The following is a 7,584-nucleotide window of genomic DNA, read 5'->3' as shown; positions in this document are numbered from 1 at the left end:
TATTTTCTGTGGACAGGGTTGGAGTTTGTCAGGTGAGGTTTGAGGTGATACCGGTTCTGGTTCTCGACAGTTCCCACTGTGGCTTTGTTTAACATCTGGACGGGTCCAACCCTCCTCGACTTAGACGTTATCCATTCGTCGAACCACCACTTCTTTAGTTGGCACCCTTTTAATGATCTTTTACCTTCTGATGTTCTGGTGACTATTAGAGGGAGCTAGACCCCGAGGTGCGTTCTAGAGTGGGGCACCCAAGTTTTAGCTAGTGTTCTTGCACACTGCGTTTATAGGGTCTTTGGGTGTGGCCCCCTGGATCATGTTACTGACGTCTCTCGACCCCTGGTTTCGATTGTTTCCCGATGGTAGTCATTGTGTGATGCGGCGGTCCTGAGTTTAGGACGTCACGGTCTGCACAGGGGAACGAATTCGGTCATATACAGGTCCCTTGTAGACTTCAAACGATCTCCTCGTATATATCTACCTAGGTCTTCTCAATCCTCTTACATATACCAGTCCTACTTTGGTTTTATCTTAAAAACAATATTTTGAGTTGATCTGCACAAACCTCCTCTTTCTTACCGACTCAACGTAGGTTTCCTTGTGGTATAGATGACACTTTGTACCCCCACTCTTTGTAGTACCGAAACCGCCGACAAAAACGTTTCCCTGGTCTCGTGGGCTGAGTTCAAACAGGTGCCATTAATACAGTTAACAAGTGGAGGACAGAGGAGGCTCTTAAAGAAGAAGTTACAGGTCTGTGAGAGCCAGAAATCTTGTTTGTTTGTAGGTGAACAAATACTTATTTTCCACCATCATTTGCAAATAAATTCTTTAAAAATCAGACAATGTGATTTTCTGGATTTATTTTTCTCATTTTGTCTCTCATAGTTGAGGTATACCTAGGATGAAAATTACAGGCCTCTCTCATCTTTTTAAGTGGGAGAACTTGCACAATTGGTGGCTGAATAAATACTTTTTTGCCCCACTGTATATGATATAGATTAAAGCATATACGGACTTAACTCTTATTGTGGAGTGGTAAATTCCAAGGATCACCTCATTTTTCGGGGTGTGATTTTGTACATAGAATTCCTTTTTAAGTAATGAAATTATGCTATATATTTAAGACTTGTCATGCACGTCCATTGTCTTTAAACAACTGCACATCAAATAAAAACGTATCAACCTGAAATGTGTCTAATGACTTGGCTAATTTTCCAGTTGATGAACTTAGAATATGAGATTTCTACACTTTGGTTCACTAACAGAATGCATCTTAAAGCTTGGTTGGATAACATTGGAGAAACCTCCTTTTTTTTTTTAAACCATTCACCTCAAAACCCAGCCCAGCTCTTTTCCAGTGAAGACGTTTGTATTTGTATTGGACCTTAAATGTATGTAAAATCAATTGGTTCACAAACCAAAATAAAAACACAGGACTGAAAAAAACAAGAATAACTGCCTAATTAAAGTGTAGTAGGGTATTCAGTTGGCCTTTAAAGGTATAAATAGATTAAATACTATTAAACTAACTATTAACAAATATGATGGAAAGGAGCAGATAAAATAAAATGAGTAACATGAAACCATTAACACAATCAAAGTCAACACAACAATCTACAATCAGCAAAACAGGTTACCTGACATCTTCGTACTGTTTAATTATTCTTTCTTCATACATTTTCTTGAACCTAAAGATGTTCATACAGCCCTTTAAATCGTTTGGAAAATAATTCCACAGTTTAACGCTAATACAACGATACACATCTGCTTTAAAGTGCAAACTGATGCTTAATCATTTCCTTCTATGTTGCTCATAATCTGAAGTTAAACTAATTTGTTTTGAATATTTTTTGGTAGTATTCATTTTTGCTAATGATGATGTTTATTTTATGAGGACTCTTCCCTTGATCATAAGATGGATGTGGACAGTATAATTCAGGCTTCACTCACCCCAGAGCGTTCAGAGAGCCGCTCACATGAGGCAGCCCTCTGCTCACGGTGCCTCCCGGCCTTACACAATGCCCGGGCAGCTCGGAGCACAAACATCACGCTGGACTTCTACATTCCTCACCCTGGCCTCTGCCTCCTTGAAATTATGTCGGAACACCCCTGACAGCCAGAGCTGCTGCTTTCGCTCTGATCTCCACCAACTCTGCAGTTTCACTACAACTGGACCAGAGCGGGTATATCTTCACTGCTTTGTAGGTAATACACATGCAGAGCGGTGGGAGAAGTACTCAGATGTTGTACTTAAAGGTGGGGTAGGTAAGTTTGAGAAACCGGCTCGAGATACACTTTTTGTTATATTCCATGGAATGCTCTTAACATCCCGATAGCAATGAATATGTTAAGTGCTTTGACAAAAAATCCATAAAAAAATGTCATCTGTGGAAGCCGTAGTACTGTAAAAAGCACGACCAATCATCTGAGCCGGCCCGGCTAAAATAACTGGATGGCCTACCTTCCTGTCAGCCTTCCATCTGTGCACAAACTTATCTCGTGCCCTCATTGGTCATGTGCGCGTTCGTGTGTGTTGGAGGAGGGGCTCTGTAAGGAAGTGGCATATTTTTTCCGGCTGTGTATTTTCAAAAACTCTAGCGCTGGTTTCTCCAAAATTACCTACCCCACCTTTAAGTAAAAGTAGAAGTACCAGAGTGTAGGAATACTCTGTTACAAGTAAAAGTCCTGCATTGAAAAGGTTACTCCAGTAAAAGTACACAAGTATTAGCATCAACATATAGTTATTATAAGTATAAGTATTCCTTGTGCAGATTGGTCCATTTCAGAATAATATATATGATATGTTTTATAATGATTGATCATCAAAGTGTTCTCAAAGCTGGTAAAGGTGCAGCTAGTTTGAATGACTTTTTATACTTGCAGGGTAGCTTGTTGATTACTCCAGGTGGAACTAAAGTCTGATTTAACACTGATATATTTCACCCATTCCATCCGCATCTGTAAAGCTACTAAAGGTATTAAATACCAGTAGTGGGTAAAGTACACCATTTACTCTGAACTTGTATACGGAGTACAAAGTAGCACCAATGGAAATACCAATTAAAGTACAAGTACCTTCAATTGTACTGAATTGACTTCAGGAACATAAGAGCAATTAATATTAAGTTACTAGTTTGACTACAGTAGCAGTCTCTCATCTAAAACAACATGCATTATATCACCACAATAACAGATACATTTTATGAACAACATGATTTGAGGTTTATGATGATAGCTAATAGAAAACTCTTATCATGCCAAAAAAAGATGTACCACAATACGTACTGATTATTACCAGAAATTTAAAGTTTCTTTATGATATGTACACTGGAATTTGTGAATTTTAACGTGCTACTAATTTACTTTTGATTACACTTAACATCTATTTGAAGTTTGAATACAATCAACATCATTTGGTTATATAATTTGATTTAGATAATCATACCATGGGTTATATGGAAGAATGTTGTTTGTGTTAGCGAATAACTGAGTATGTTATTACATGGTTTGTTGACTACTCGATTCTGATTGTTCAATTCGAACCACGTGACACGTCGTTAATCCAGAACAGATCAGACCGCGTGTCAAAATTATGACCGTTGTTAAGGACGCTCACATCTGCACAACGAGTCCGTTCGAGTTAACTGTATACAGTTGGTCTGAAAAGCAAAGGGACACCTTTGCTTTTATAAGGCTTCGCGTCGGGCTCGCTGATCGCCTGGTCGGTGTTCTTTTCCCCATAATGACCGCGTCGGCACATTATCCCATTAGGATACATGGATGCTTTTTGTTTTTGTTCATAATGTAGCAGACAATGCAGGTGGACCACAACAATAGACATTGCTTGGAAAAACTCCAACTGCTCAATCTGTAGTCACAAAGGTAAATGAACTATATTAGGTATATATTATATAGTTTATATATATATAGCTAATATTATATATTTTCTAAAAGTATTCATTACAGTCTGATTGATACTGTCTCTCGGACAAGCCTTTTTCATACATTAAATGGCAGTTAGTTGTTGTCACTATCAATATCTCATGTTTTCTGCTCAAACGCAAATACAATAAAGCGGCGACGTAACAAAAGGTGGTGACTTAAGTTTTTTCTAACAAAGCCGAAAGAGTTTGTCACTCCACAATTGTGCAGTCATCAATAGGTGTTTTCTAGACATACATTACTGCATGTGCCTTTCCATTGAAAGTCTGGACTGTTGGTCTTTTAATACAATATTTGATTTTAAAAAAATGAAAATATTTTATTATGATTATATGATGAGGCCATATAATGAACATTCATGTTCAATTAAAATTGAATTGCTGACAAATAGTTAGATAAAGTAGAATGTTAGCCCTCTGATACTGTTAATTAGATATCTACTTGGTCAGCTGCTGAATAAATGATCCGGTGTATTTACTCGCGTAGCACTTTTTGTCCAGGTCTGTCCAATCAGTGAATTTAATTGATTTATCCGATTCATTTTTTGGGACAGTATTTATATTTATATATATGGTTAAAATAAAGAATAAGCAATACTTGGTTTCCGACTGTTTATACTTCTTTCTATCAGAAAAAGTAAGTATGTCCTTCCTCTGCCCTCCTCACTTCCTCAGTGTTTGGAAGAGTGTTGAGCTGAAATCAAGGCACACTGCCCGTATGAAGTGATTTCGGCAGAAAGCAAAAGACTGGGCCTAAAAAAGTACACTGGCTCGAAGAAATCAACGTCGAAGATCTTCGAGTTATTCTGCCCCTGATGGTATAAACATTTTATTTGATTGTTGTCAGCAGTTGAAGGTTACTGCTCCCACAACATTAGCAGAAATATTATTGAATCTATATTGTACAGGAAGGAACAACTTGAAAAGATCATGTCAATGAATTGTCAAGATTCATTAACCCAAATGCATTGCAATATTTCAATAATATAGTGAGTATAGAATATAAAAAACGATACAGTTGGACTTTAGCCCTGTCAACATGTTTGCTCATTTCATCCCCACCCCCCAAAGCAATTTTAGACTAAATGTTCATGACTCACCAACCAACCATCATAATTTGTTATCTTGTAGCGACGTATGTTACCTCACGTGCATTTCATTTCCATTTCATTTCATTTCATTTCATTTCAAACCTTCTATTTAGACATATTGGTCCCTTGAGCATCATCGATCTCATTTACAAGGAGGAGTCTCATCATTGTTCCACATGAGAACATAAAGAAACAACAAAAACAACAACAGACAGAGGATATCATAGTTTACATATCAACATTTTACAAATACCAGAGTGTCAAGAAAGGCATTTAATTTCAGGACATGCCTTAAATACATTCAGAGAAATAAAAACGCTCAATTCAATTTTGCCTGTAGCTGTCCAATGCAAAGTGGAGCTGTCGCCACAATAAAAGCTGACTCCTAAGGAACAGTCCTTACTCTTGGCACTCTACAAGACTATATCCTGGCGATCGCAGACAATAGCTGCTTGCACTTGTCTGCTTTTCAATTGAACATGACATTCATACGGGAGTTTGCCCAACATAGCTTTATAGCTAAGAAGTCGTACCAGTGACTGAGCCGACTCCGTTAAGTGAGTGGCCTACGTTTAAGCCGCAGAAGTCAAATACCACACAGATTACACCTATGCCAACTTCTCACTCACACTCTGCACCTGCATAAGAGGATATTACTCTCCATACACAGCATACGGCAGAAGTATGTTTTCCTTCATTCAAAAGGATAACTAAAATACATAAGGCTCTAGAAACTAAAGGCAATTTTGTGAACACTCTTTAAACATTTTCCAACACTCTCCACTCAGCTTCAGTTGAATATCTGAGATATAGAACGACCAGATGAGATAAGCATTAAAAATACTTTGTGTGCAGCCTTTGGACTGGTGTAGTTGTTTTCCTCAAGTCCGTTTTTCTTCTTGTTGCTACAGACTTTCCTTAAGCTAGTCTTTTGCATACAGCTCTTGCTGCCAATTCAACATGTTTAATCATCAGCAAAGGTTGTTGGGAATGGCAAATAATGCAATGGTGCGGACACACACAAAAACAGGCCGACAGCCAATTTTGTGTTGTTAAGAGGTTGTCTCTTTGTTCATCCTTGAAATTGTAGCGTGAACTACTAACTCATGGCAGCATGCTACCCATGATGGCAAACAGAACAGGAACACAATTTGTCTCTTTAGAGAATGATAGTGGTTTGCTCTGATGGTCTCTCTGGATTTAAGACAGTAACTATTAGAGAGTGGACTGCGCAAATCTCTCTTTTTTAAAAGTCTTGCCTTTTTTTACACTGCCTGGAAAATCTATCTCTGTCTGTATCTATTTGTGTGATTTTGGTTCTATAGTTTTTCTTTGTTTTAAGGTCGAAAAACTGAAGGCCCTTGTGGTCTTTCCTCTCCTCTATCTGAGGAAAGTACCACATTGAAAAGTAAGAAGGGACGCCCAGTCTCCAGCGCCCCTTCGAGCTGCCACTGGTGCCCATACGTCCTGGAAAAAATGGTTGCGCTTTTTGAAGCTTTTAGAAACGGTGAGTTCACAGCACTTCATGATTCTTATTTAATTTAATCCTGTATTGTGTACCGTATCCAGCAGATGGATCAGATTGAAAATGTCAGTCAGATAATTATTTTAGACAAACCTAATTGGTTTTGGGCAATTCATTTTATTCCTTTTTCTTTGATTAAACTTTATTATTTTTTGGTTTAATCATATTTCAACCTTGCCTACATCTAAATGTCTTGTTTTCTCTTTGTTTAACTTCAAAGCCATTGGACTCTGAACACGAGGGTCTAGGGCAGCTATGAAAGGATGAGAAGAAGATGACCAGACAGAACAGGGGGAGGAGGTGAAAGGGATGAGACTGAGACTACCTGAGATGCAGGAGATGGAAACCAGACAAGGGACATAGAGACACAACAGAAAGATTAGCGAGTGAAAGGCTGGAGGGAGAGGAGAGCTGGAGGGACAGAAAGGACTCAGAGGAAGTGTTTGGACCGGTGGGTGGTAGAGAGGAGGAGGCAGAGCAAGAGAGGAGACAGTGGTGAAGTTGGGAAAGAAGAGTTGATGCAGCAGAAAAACGCAAGCCACAACAGGTTAGGTATCGAATATCAGAATATATGATGTAGAACATATGAGGGAAATCTTGACTCTATTACAATATGAGATACATATAACTGTAGTAAGCGTGACGCGTGAGGGACGCTGCCGTTGCTTGTTCGTCGCTTCTCCGTCTGCGGGTAACTTTTCGGCGCGAAAACGTATTCGTTCTTGTACTGCTGGTCGGAGTATATTAGCCGTACTCTGGGCGCGTGTCACAATCTTTTTGGTTGTGTGATTATCGCTGGTTCAGTTTTTCATCTGGTGCTCTCCCTCATTTCTGTGGATCAGCTGTCTGGGCTAGGCGACGCTGTCAGCTGTTAGCACTCGTACAGCCGCGTAATCCGGTGCGCCCTGTTTTTGTGCTGTTCATCGTGTCTTGCGCTATCGCTGGATTTTATTCCCAACCGATTGTTGTATCTTGCCTTGAGGGTTTCGAACTGTCCGGTGGAGTTAGCGTGATCATGTGCGACCGG

This window comes from Notothenia coriiceps, unplaced genomic scaffold, assembly GCF_000735185.1.
Source record: "Notothenia coriiceps isolate Sejong01 unplaced genomic scaffold, NC01 NC01_scaffold00006914, whole genome shotgun sequence".
Taxonomy (NCBI): domain Eukaryota; kingdom Metazoa; phylum Chordata; class Actinopteri; order Perciformes; family Nototheniidae; genus Notothenia; species Notothenia coriiceps.
The sequence above is the reverse complement of the archived record's forward strand: the minus strand, read 5'-3'. Positions refer to the sequence as shown.